This window comes from Heterocephalus glaber, unplaced genomic scaffold, assembly GCF_053883595.1.
Source record: "Heterocephalus glaber isolate CG9 unplaced genomic scaffold, H.glaber_assembly_v1.0 deba00001461, whole genome shotgun sequence".
Taxonomy (NCBI): Eukaryota; Metazoa; Chordata; class Mammalia; order Rodentia; family Bathyergidae; genus Heterocephalus; species Heterocephalus glaber.
The window spans coordinates 33,104,276-33,117,693 of record NW_028258308.1 but is presented as its reverse complement, the minus strand read 5'-3'; positions in this window follow the sequence as shown (position 1 = coordinate 33,117,693).

Below are 13,418 nucleotides of genomic sequence, written 5' to 3'. Positions count from 1 at the left end.
CTTCTTCTAACCAGCTAAATTTTCTAGGAGTAAGGCTCCTGAGTTCAGGCAAGTCAAAAATATTGAGACTCTTATTCTGAATATTCAAGTTATACATTTAATTTGACAAACATTTATTGAGTATCTGCTCTTGTCAGGAACTATGCTGTTTTCTAAAGAACGTAAAGCAAACAGATACCTTCTATCTCTGAATGCCATTCTGTCTTATTTCTGCTATTTACATTTACTCTATTTCACCACTATATATCAGATCCAAAGGATGAGAAAGAACAGAAGAAAGATTTATTTCAAAGCAATAGACAGCTTTTACCATAGTTCTGAAAGAAGACTGCAACTTTGGCTAAAATTGGGCTCTAAATTATTGCCACTTTATTTGACTGTATTCACCTTTATCAATGGGTAATTGAAAATACACTGCAGCACTTTGATGGGAAATTACTTGTACTAATAATCCGAATACTTTATCTTCACTTTAGTGTAGAAATAATTTCAGATCCAAGACTGAAGAAAAGAGTAATTTGTCGGACTATCTTTAGAGAAAGTAAGGTTTAATAGACAGCTGGCTGTTATTTACTTGTTCATGCTACTTATTCTGATGCTAGTTATCTAACTATCTAGATGAATGACTTATATAGTTATTTCCAGATTCTCTACCTCTGAAAACATAAGCTGATGCTGTGAAGGGTTGTTTCATTTGATTTTCTCCTGAGTTATAGGTACCAGGGATGTCTGGATTGTCTTATGTCTAGTTGTCTAAATGCCTTCCAGTCAAAGATCCATTTAATAGCAATGACTCATTTGTAAGAGTGCTTTGAAGTGGAAGAGCTGGAAAGTAGAAAGACCAGATGTCAAATTAACATGGCAGGTGGCTCACACTTGCTGACTTTCCTGCTCACAAGTTGCCTAAGAAAATTTGTTTTTAAGATGCTCAGTTACAACAACACAAAACACATAAGAATTGTAACAGACTCCTAAGTGAGCAAAAAGACCAGCAAAATAAATTGTATACAGGTAACTCTTCATAATGTGAAAGTAATAAACTACAAACCTTGAAGGGTAAATCATTTGATTATCATTTGATTATTTTTTCTACAGGAAACCCCAAATAATACCATGTAGACTCATCCTTGGGGCAAGGAAGTCTCAATTGAATATTCAACAAAAAAAAGAACTTTTGAAGGAGCTCTGTGATCAGTTAAAATAAATTGAGAAGCATGAGCTATAGATCATTCATGCCGCACCTCTAGAAACCAAGAGAACTAGATGCAGGGCCTGTGGGCAACCTTGTCATGGGGTTGCCAGGGCTTGGTCTTATGGAACTAGTTAGGTTTGTGTATCAGGGTCCAGAGTTTGGGAGGCAGGCATTTTAAATAATCTTATTGGTCACTTGTTGGTGGCCAACATTCTAGGCACTTTTCTGCTACTATCTGTCTCTCATATGAGTCTAAGAGACTAATGTACTATCCATGTTAATAAGAGCCAGACCCTTCCATAAATAAGAGTCAGCCATCAGAGGAGAATCCTTAGCCAAGGGCTGGAACTAGGAAAAGCAAAGAAAGGTGAGGAGAGGATAGTACAAAACAAATCATCTCTTACCATGCTTTTAGAGACTGATCTTGAGACAAAAATAGCAAAAATCAGAGACAAGAAGACCTCACAGATATGCTTATCTAGAGCTTACATAACTAAGAACATCTGGAGTTGAAAAATGTTAAGCTGTAATAAACATGGAGCTCTCTGCACTTACAACAGAGGCATATCTTCATCCTTATAAAGAACCAACTGAAAATTGGTGACTCAGGAACACAGGGCTTAACAGAGTATGGAAAAATAAAATAGGGTTTGAAAATTTATTAGGTGGTCAATAAAAGAAGGTAAATTGCCTCAGAAAAATTCTTATGCTTGTAGCTCCCCATCATGAACTCCAAGAGAGGAGACAGATTTCGTGGCAGTTTAATAAATGTTTCTCCAAAATTAGGAATCGGGGGCATTTTACTTATTTTTCATTAGTATTAGTACATGTTTACAATGCATAGTGAATATATTCATCATGAGGAGTTGGTAAATATACACATTGCAACTTAATGCTTTTTACTTCCCTCCCCATCTCCCTCCTTACATCCCCTTCCCATCTGTAAAGTCTATCTCTCTGTTTTCTATCTTTTATTTTATTCATTAAATTATTTATACTTTGAGTTTCTCATAAAGAGAAACCATGAAATACTTAACATTCTGTGTTTGATCACCTCCCCTGCAAGCACAAGGACCCGAGTTCGATCCCTGGTACCAAAACAAGAACAAAAACAAATATTACAGTCTCAATGTGAGCATACTTTCCTACAAATGACTCAACTTTATCCTTCTTTATGGCTGAGTAATATTCCATTGTGTATATATACCAGTCTCTTTATGCATTCATTTGTTGGTGAACATATAGGCTGTTTCCAAGATTTAGCTATTGTGAGTGTGCTGCTATAAACATGGGTATGCATGTATCACTGTAACATGATGTCTTTAAGTCTTCAGAGAAGATACCAGAATAGGAATAGCTGGGTCAAATGGAATTTATATTTTCATCTTGGGGGGAATCTCCATATTGATTTCCATAGTGGTTGTGATAGTTTACATTCTACAAACAATGTAAAAAGTTTCCTTTTCCCCCACAAACTCACCAGCATTTATTGTTTTTTGAGTTCTTGATGATAGCCATTCTTATTGGGGTAAGATGGAATCTCAGTGTTGTTTTGATTTTCAATTCTCTAATAGCCCAAGTTGTGGAACAATTTTTCATGTTATCAGTCATTTGTACTTCTTCTTCTGAGAAGTGTCTATTCATTTCAATTGCCTGTTTTTTCATTAGGTCTCTTATTTGGGGGGTCTACTTTTTAGTTATTTACATATTCCATATATTAGTTGTAGGGGACCATCATAATGATTATGCTCAAAGCAGGCTGTAAGCAGTGCAGGCTATAAAGAATTAACCCCCCAATTGGCTCATTTTAAGAAGCAAGTCTGGCTGAAGCTTACATGACTCATAGAAACACCTTATAAGCACCATGGTAGCATGCAGATTAGCATGATCTACCCACTAATGGCCACAGCCAAGACCAGAGAAATGGCCTGTGAAGCTGTGGGACTCGATATGGGATAACATAGCAGCTAAGGTCAGAGTAGCTCACACCAAAATTCCATTCCCATGACTAAAACCTTCTTAACTAGAAGGACAATGTTCTAATTATAACCTTATATTTTGTCTATTCTGTTCCTAATTTCAGAATGCTTTGTGTTTTCTTTTACAAGCCTTGACTACATTAGTATCCATAGCAACGGCATGACTGCATGTCCTCACATGTAATCCACATTTACTCCAATTTGATTACCAATAAAAATCAGTGGCTTGGACTGACCAGGGCCTTTGCTGGTTGCTCAGCACTGGCTATCCTGGATCCCCACTTCTTTCTTTAATTCTGTCTTTGAGTCTTTCTCCAACCCTGCATCATACATTGGGCAGAAGACTGGAACCTACTGCAGAGGTTTCCATTATGAGTCCTCTGTCTGAGGAATAACTGCCAAAAGATTTTTCCCATTCTGTACATTGTCTTCTTAATCTGTTGGTTGTTTTCTTTCTGAGCAGAAGCTTTTTAATTTGAGGCAATCCCATGTGTAGATTGTTGATAGTATTTCTTGTGCAATCAGGGTTCTGTCAGAAAGTTCTTACCCATGTCTATCTCTTCAAGAGTTTTACCTACTTTATCTTGCAGAAGATTAATTGTTTCTCTTGTAACATTTAGCTCTTTGATCCATCTTTATTGTATTTTAGTACAGGGTGAGAGATAAGGGTCTAGATTCATTCTTCCACATGTGGATAACCAGTTTTCTCCCACACTATTTGTTAAAAAGGCTATCTTTTCTCCAGTGTATGTTTTGGACTCCTTTGTCAAAGATCAGATGACTGACTGTGACTGGAATTGTTCCTGCACCCTCTTTTCTGTTCCACTGATTCCAGTGTCTGTTTTTGTGCCAGTACTATGCTATTTTATCAGTGTAGCTTTGTAATATAACTTGAAACCTACAAGTGTGATGCCTCCTTTGCTTGTGTTGCCTAGGGTTGCTTTTGCTATTCTGGGTCTCTTCTGGTTGCATATATAATTTTAGGATTGTTTTCTCTAGTTCTATGAGGAATGCTATTGGTATTTTTATTGGATATATAAATTCCATTTCACAATATTGCTTCTGCCTAGCCAGAAGCAGGGGCTATCTTTCCATTGTCAGATGTCCTCCTTGATCTCTTTTTTCAGAATACTGTATTACAGTTTTCACTATAGAGGCCTTTCACTTCCTTCAGTAGTTAATTCCTAAGCACTTAATTTATTTGATGTTATTGTGAATAGCACTGTTCTAATTTCATTCTGGGTGGTTCCTTGTTTTTTTACAGGAACACTCTTGATTTTTGTGTGTTGGTTTTGTATCCAGCTACTTTTCTGGATTTGTTTATTGGCTCTAGGATCCTTTGGTGGAGTTTTGGGGTCTTCTATGTAAAGGATCAAGTCATCTACAAATAAGGGTAGTTTGACTTCTTCCTTTTCTATAAATTTTCCTTTTATTTCTCTCTCTGTGGTTACTCTGACCAAAGTTTTGCGTATTATATTGAACAGGAATGTTAAGAATATACAACTTTGTCTTGTTCTTGATTTTAGAAGGAAAGATTTAGCTTTCCCCATTTAGTATAATGTTGGCAGTAGGTTTGTCATAAATGACTTTTATCAGTTTGAGATAAGGTCCTTCTCTACCTATAAAAATAGGTAAATTTCAATATCAGAATTACCCTAGTGATAGAAGAGTTCTCCTTATACCACTGAAACATGTTGAAATTAGAACAACTGAAATAGATGGACTGGTATGTGAGAAAAGCTGAAAGAGTAAAGCCTTTTTGTGTTTTTCCTTTTAGGGTTGATTGCTTTTTCTGTGCATCCCTTCATCTATACAATGGGACATCTTGATTCTTGTCTCTGGTGGAAAACAGTAGAAATGTTCCAGATCAGTAGTTCTCAACCTCACTGTTATTGTGGCACACTTAAAATGCTATACTTCTTGACACTCAAAAAACACTAACAATAAAAAAGCCAGGAATAATTATAACACAAATACTACTGGAGAATAAAAACATCTCTTACTCATCAAAAATATCTATTTACTGCACTGCTTAAGTAGTCACTCATAGTTAAAACTGTGATGTTTTTTAAATAACCCCCTTTATAGCCAGGACCACACTGTTGGAAGGCAGAGTCCTCCCATGTTCCATTCAATGTTTAATTCTTTGAAATCAACTCGGCCTGTGCTGCCCAGCATAGAACCCTTGCTCTACAGCCTGTTGTATGAGTTCCTTAGTTCAATGTTTCACTCAACACAATTGAGAAAAGACAGGTCTTTGGGGATCAGGAATTCTAGCTATTCAAGAGAAGTGTTCCATCTTTGATGCACTTCCTAAATGATGCTTCTGTTTTCTGGCATTCACCTCTGCTCCAAACACAGCCATGGACAGGGGACCAAATAGGGCTGAAGCTCCAGGTTGTCTAGTGTAGGCTGAGATTTTCTTTGTGTGTTTGAATCCAAATTTTCCCTGGTAATAGAGTTCCTCTGAGAACATGCAAGAGCACTAAGTACTGATTGAGGATGCTGGGATTAAGGATCCAAGCCAGTTCTCAGAATATCACCTTGTGAAAATAATTAGTAAAATGTACAAATTTTGCCATCTTTAAAATTTTGTGAAAAAGACACATACTTTAAGTGTGTAATAATTCCCTATATTCCTATGTTCTTTTTTTAAAAAAACCATAACCACATAATCTAAAACCCCTTCAAATTCAAAGAAGAATGGATAGTGATAGAAATGGTATACCAAATTCTTCATGTAACATACATAAAACTGAAAAGATAGCATTTCCTCCTTGATTTGATAATAAGAAAAAATATAGTTTGTAAAAGTCCTTCTGGAAAAAGTAAAAGTTAAAAACTAGGAAAATTAAAAGCAGATATAAATCTTCTAAATAACACAAGATATAAATGCAGATATAACCCAAAATTCTGATAGCCAAAACATTAAAAAGTTTTAAAAGTTTAAAAAATTATTTGTAAGACAAAGGGCAAGGCTCACCATGTAAGAAGGTAAAAATTAAGATCTTTTTAAAGCCCTGTAATATTGACCAAATTTTGTTTTTTAAAATGTTATTTCTCTTTGATCCATTTTCATTTTATTTTTCTGCCTGGTGAGAGACAGGGGTATAGTTTTAGTCTTCAACATGTGGAAGGCCAGTGTTTCCAACACCATTTATTAAAGAGGCAATCTCTCTTCCAATGAAGGTGTCTGGCCCCTTTGTGAAAGATAAGGAGTGTTTTGGGAGTTGTTTCTGCATCTTCTAATGTGTTCCACTGATCCCTATGTCTGCATTTGTTTGTTTGTTTGCCAGTACCATGCTGTTTTTATCACAGTAGCTTTGTAGTATAATTTAAAGTCAGGAACTGTGATACCTTCTGCCTTGCCTTTGTTGCCCAGAATTGGTTTTGCTATTCTAGGTCTCTTCTGGTTCCAAATAAATTTTAGGATTGTTTTCTCTAATTCTGTGAGGTATGCTATTGGTATTTTGATTGGAATTGCATTAATTCTATATACCAATTTTGAAAGTGTGGCCATTTTCACTATGTTGTCTCTTCCTACTCAAGAGCAAAGGATATCTTTCCATTTTCTAATATCCCCTTCAACCTCCTTTTTCAGAGTACTGTACTTTTCAAGCTCTTTTGCTTCCTTTGTTAGATTGATTCTTAAGTATTCCACTTTTTTGATGCTGTTGTGAAAGACATGGTTTCCCTAATTTCTCTCTCAGTGCATTTATTGCTTGTATATAGAAATGCTATTGACTTTTGAGGGTTCACTTTGTATCCAGCTACACAGCTGAATTTGATTCTTAAATCTACAAGTCTTTTGGTGCAGTTTTGGGGCTCTTAATGTGTGGAGTATCATGTCATCTGCAGATAATGATAACTTCTTCCTTTCCTATCTTTATTCCTTTTATTTCTTTCTTTTGTCTAATTCCTCTGGTTAATGTTTCCAGAACTATACTGAATAAGAGTGGTGATAGTGAACATCTTTATCTTGTTCCTGATTTTAGGGTGAAAGCCTTCAGTTTTTTACCATTTACTGTGATGTTGGCTATTGACTTGTTATAGATAGTGTCTATCAGATTGAGATGAAGACCATCTATTCCAATTTTTGTAGGGTTTTTATCATGGATGGGAGCTGGATTTTGTCAAATGATTTTTCTGCATCTATTGAGATAATCATGTAATTTTTGTCTTTGGTTCTGTTCATATGGTGTATTGCATTTATTGATTTGAATATGTTGAACCATTTCTGCATCCCTGGGATGAATCCTATTTAGTCATGGTGTATAATGTGCTTTATGATTTGCTGCATTCTGCCTGCCAGTATCTTACTGAGGATTTTTGTGTGTATGTTCATTATGGAGATTGGCCTGTAGTTATCTTTTTTGATTGAATCCTTCTCTGGTTTGGGTATCAGGGTGATACTTGCTTCCAGGAATGTCTTTGGGAGTATTGCTTCCCTTTCAATTTCATTAAAAAGTTTGAGGAAAAAATGGCATTAGATCTTCTCTAAATCTCTTATAGAATTCATCTGTGATTCATAAGATCTGGGCTTTTCTTTGTTGGTAAGTTTTTAATTACGTCTTCAATTTCTTTCACTGACATTGGGTTATTTAGAATTTTTATAGCTTATTGATGCAGCTTTGGTAATTTATATCAATCTAGGAATCTGTCCATTTCTTCTGTGTTTCCCATTGTTAACCTTCATTAGAATAAATGTTCCTTAAGTAGGTATTGATAATCTTCTGGATTTCTGCAGAAACCATTGTGATTTCACCCTTTTCATTCCTAATTGCATAGATTTAATCTTTCCTTTTTTATTTTTTGGAAAAGATTGGTTAAGGGTTTATAAGTCTTATTTAATCTTTCAAAGAACACTCTTCCATTTATTGATTCTTTATATTGTTTTCTTAGTCTCACTTGTATTGAATACTGCTCTGATCTTTATAATTTTCTCCCTTGTATGAGCTTTGGGCTTGCTTGTTCTTTTTCTAGAAGTTTGAGGTTCAACATTAGGTTATTCATTAGGTTATTCAAAATTTCCTGCTGTTCCTCAAAGGATTAATATCTAGAATATATAAAGAATTTGAAAAAATAATGCCACCCAAATTTAAAGACCCAATCCAAAATTGGGTATCTGAAATGAATAGACACTTCTCAGATGAAGAAGTACAAATGAAAAATAAATTTATGAAAAAAAGTTCAATATTACTGGTCATTCAAGAGATGCAAATTAAAACAACACTGAAATTCCATCTCACTCCAGAAAGAATGGCTATCATCAAGAAATTTACCAATAACAAACGCTGGTAGGGCTGTGAGGAAAAAGGAAACTTTCTCCACTGTTTCTGGAAATGTAGACTGGTGCAACTGCTGTGGAAATCAGTATGGAGATACCTCAAAAAACCAAAACTAGAGGTTACATTTGACCCAGCTATCTCCCTGCTTGATATCTTTCTGAAAGAGTTAAAAGCATTATTTCACAGCTATATATGCACACTCATGTTTACAGCAGCACAGTTTGTAATAGCTAAATCTTGGAAACAGCTCAGATGACCATTAAGAGATAAATTGATAAATAAAATGTGTTTTTTATATACAAGGGACTAATACTGTACCATAAATAAAGATGAACTTGAGACATTTTTACATACATGGATACACCTTGAGACCACAGTTTTAAATGAAATAAATCAAACACATACATTTAAATATCACATTATTTCTCTTCTATGAGAAACTAAAGACATAAATAAGGACCAAAATGGATAATAAATATTGGGAAATAGCAAGAATTTTTTCACATGGGAAGGGGAACAAGAGGGGTAGAGGAAAGGGAAGGAAGGAAAAAGAAAAAAAAGAGAATGGAAAGAAAAAAGTGGAAACCAAGCTTTTATAAATGAGGAGGGGAGGAAGGAGGTTAAGGGTAGGAAGGGAAACAGGGAACAAAAAAGGAAGTAAGATATATTATGTACAGGTACAAATTCCCTATGATGAATATAATCAATATGCATGACAAATATGTACTAATAAAAAATAAAGTTTGCAAAAATATTTCTTTTTTGTTGTTGTTGTTCTTTTATTGGTACATTTTAGGTATACAATTCATTTACATTTATCATGAGGTGTTTGTACCTGTACATGATACATCTTGGTTCTTGGGTTTTTTTCCCCATTACCTGTGCACCCTTCACACCCTCTGCCATTCTCTATTTAAATAGATTTCATTTCCATTTTTTTTTCTCTTCTCATAGTTTTTCCTTTCCCTCTTGTCCTTTCCCCTTCCCCTCCCTTCACTCCGTTGTCTTTGGAACTTTTTTCCTATTTCAAATTATCAATTATTCATGATAATCATTTTAACCCTTGTTTACACTATCAGTTTCTCACACTAGTGAAACTATTCGGTATTTACATGTGTCCTATTAATTTCACTTAAGAGTATGGCCTTGATATGCATCCATTTAGCTATAAATGACTCTAGTTTTTCATTCTTTATGGCTGAGTAGTACTCCATTTTATGAAAAAACACATTTTCTTTATCCAGTTTCCAGTTGATGGGCACTTGGGCTGTTTCCAAGCTTTAGCTATTACAAACTGTGCCGCTATGAACATGGCTGCACATATATCACTGTGGTATGATTCTTTTAATTCTTTGGGGAAGATACCAAACAGGGGAATAGCTGGGTCAAATGGGACCTCCAGTCCTAGTTCTTTGAGGTATCTCCATACTGACTTCCACAATGGTTGCACCAGTCTGCACTCCCACCAACAATGGAGAAGGGTTCCTTCTCCCCACAACCCCGCCAGCATTTGTTATTCATTGATTTCTTGATAGCAGCTATTCTTTCTGGGGTGAGGTGGAATCTCAGTGTTGTTTTCATCTGCATCCCTCAAATGACAAGTGATGTTGAACATTTTTTCATATATTTGTTTGCTGCTTTTACTTCCTTGTCTGAGAAATGTCTGTTCATTTCACATGCCCACTTTTGAATTGGGTCTTTGAATTTGGGGGGTCTGATTTTTTTCAATTCTTTATATATTCTAGATAGTAGTCCTTTGTCTGAGGTACAGCTGCTAAAATTTTTTTCCCATATTGTAGGTTGTCTGTTAGCTTTGTTGGTGGTTTCTTTTGCAGTGCAGAAGCTTTTTAATAAGATGAGATCCCAGTTGTTGATTCTTTCTGCTAGTTCCCGTGCTACTGAGGTTTGGTTCATGAAGTCTTTTCCTATGCCAGTGTTTTCAAGAGTTCTACCGAACTTATCTTCCAGCAAGTTCAGTGTTTCTGTCTTAATATTTATATCTTTAATCAACTTTGATCTTAGTTTAGTGCATGGTGATAGGTATGGGTCTAGTTTCAATCTTTGGCATGTTGAAATCCAGTTTTTCCAACACCATTTATTAAAGAGGCTATCTTTCCTCCAATGATGGTGGTTGGGTCCTTTGTCAAAGATGAGATGGCTGAGCACGTCTGGAGTTGTTTCTGCATCTTCTAATCTATTCCACTGATCCTCAGGTCTGTTCCTTTGCCAGTACCATACTGATTTTATCACAGTAGCTTTGTAGTATAGTTGCAAGTTAGGGATTGTGATACCCCCAGCCAGTCTCTGTTGCATAGAATTGCTTTAGCTATTCTAGGCCTCTTCTGGTTCCAAATGAATTTTTGGATTGTTTTCTCTAGTTCTGTGAAGTATATTGTTGGAATTTCAATTCACATTGCATTGAATCTATGTAGTAGTTTTGGAAGTATGGGCATTTTCACTATATTGGTTCTTCCTACCCAGGAGCAAGGGATGTCTTTCCATTTTCTTTTATCCTCTTCAATCTCCTTTTTCAGAGTGCTATAGTTTTCAGTGTAGAGGTCTTTTGCTTTCTTTGTTAGACTGATTCCTAGATATTTCATTTTTTTGGATGCTATTGTAAAAGGAATTGTTTCCCTAATTTCTCTCTCAGTGAGTCTATTTGTGTACAAGAAGTCTATTGTTTTTTGAGTGTTGACCTTGTATCCAGCTACTGTACTGAATCTGTCAATTAAGTCTAGAAGTCTTTTGGCACAGTTTTTTGGGTCTTCTATGTAAAGTATCATATCATCAGCAAATAATGACAGTTTAACTTCTTCTTTTCCTATCTTTATTCCTTTTATTTCTTTCTCTTTTCTAATTGCTGTGGCTAATGTTTCCAGAACTATATTGAACAGGAGTGGCAATAGTGGGGATACTTGGCTTGTTCCTGATTTTAGCGTGAAAGTTTTCAGGTTTTGATGATTTAGTATGATGTTGGCCGTTGGTTTTTCATAGATAGACTTAATCAGGTTAAGATAAAGGCCTTCTATTCCAATTTTCTGTAGGGTGTTTTTATCGAATGGGTGCTGGATTTTGTCAAATGCTTTTTCTGTATCTATTGAGAAGATCATATGGTTTTTGTCCTTGACTCTGTTAATATGGTGTATTACATTTATTGATTTACAAATGTTGAACCATCCTTGCATCCCTGGGATAAATCCAACTTGGTCAGGGTGTATGATCTTCTTGATGACCCTCTGTATTCTGTTTGGCAGTATCTTGTTGAGGATTTTTGCATCTATGTTCATTAGGGAGATTGGCCTGTTGTTCTCTTTTTGGGTTAGGTATTTCCCTGGTTTTGGAAGCAAAGTAACACTTGCTTCCAGGAATGAATTTGGAAGTATTGCTTCCTTTTCAATTTCTTGATGAGCTTAAAGAGTAATGGGGTTAGTTCTTCTTTAAATGTCTTGTAGAATTCAGCAGTGAAGCCATCTGGACCTGGGCTTTTCTTTGTTGGTAAATATTTTATTACATTTTCAATTTCACTCATTGTAATTGGGGTGTTTAGAATTTCTATATCTTCTTCATTTAACTTTGGCAATTCATATGTATCTAGGAATCTGCTCATTTCTTCTGTTTTCCATTTTATTGGAGTAGAGGTTCTTGAAGTAGGTATTAATGATCCTCTGGATTTCTGTTGGATCTGTTGTGACTTCAACTCTTTCATTCTTAATTGCATGTATCTGTGCCTTTTCTTTCCTTTTTTTGATAAGGTTGGCTAAAGGTTTCTCGATTTTATTTATTCTTTCAAAAAACCAACTCTTTGTTTCATTGATTTTTTTGTATTCTTCTCTTAGTCTCCATTGCATTGATTTCTGCCCTAATCTTTATAATTTCCTCTCTTGTACGAGCTTTGGATTCATTATGCTCTTCTTTTTCTAGGAGCTTGAGGTTCCGCATTAGGTTATTTATCTGAGTTTTCTGTTTTCCTAATATCGGCATTCACTGCTATGAATTTCCCACGTAGAACTGCTTTCATTGTGTCCCATAGATTCCTGTATATTGTACTGGCATTTTCAATTACTAGTAGAAACTGTTTAATTTCTTCTTTAATTACTTCTGTGACTCATTGGTTGTTCAAAAGTGTGTTATTCAGTTTCCATGTGTTTGTTGGGGTTTTGCAGTTTCTTATGTTATTGATCTCCAATTTTATTGCACTATGGTCTGATAATATACAGGGGGTAACTTCTATTCTTTTACATTTACTTAGATATGTCCTATGAGCTAGCATGTGGTCTATTCTGGAGAATGACCTATGTGCAGCCGAAAAGAATGTGTATTCTGATTTTGTGGGGTGGAACATTCTGTAAACATCTATTAAGTCCACTTGCTCAATAGCTTGGTTCAGTTCTAGAATTTCCTTGATAAATTTTTGTCTAGATGATCTGTCTATTTGTGATAGTAGGGTATTGGGGTCCCCCACTACAACTGTGTTAGTGTTTATTTGGTTTTTCATGTCTATTAATATTTGTTTTGTATAGTTGGGGGCATTTGTATTTGGTGCATATATATTTAGAATTGTCATCTCTTCCTCTTGGATTGTTCCCTTCACAAGGATGTAGTGGCCATCTTTGTCTCTCTTAATTAGTTTGGATTTGAAATCTACTTTGTCTGCAAATAAGATTGCTACCCCTGCTTTCTTCTGGGTTCCTGTGGTGTGGAGAAATTTTTTCCATCCTTTTACTTTCACTCTATGAGTTTCCTTTTGAGTTAGGTGTGTTTCTTGTATACAGAAAATTGTTGGATTTTGCTTCTTAATCCATTCTGCCAGTCCATTCTTTTGATTGGTGAATTGAGGCCATTAACATTGAGGGTTATAATTGATAGATATTGATTTATCCTTGTCATGATGTTTTACTTTTGTTGGCTCTTTTATTTCTTATTTTTCCCCCTTTCCCTTTAGTGTCTTACCTTGCCTGG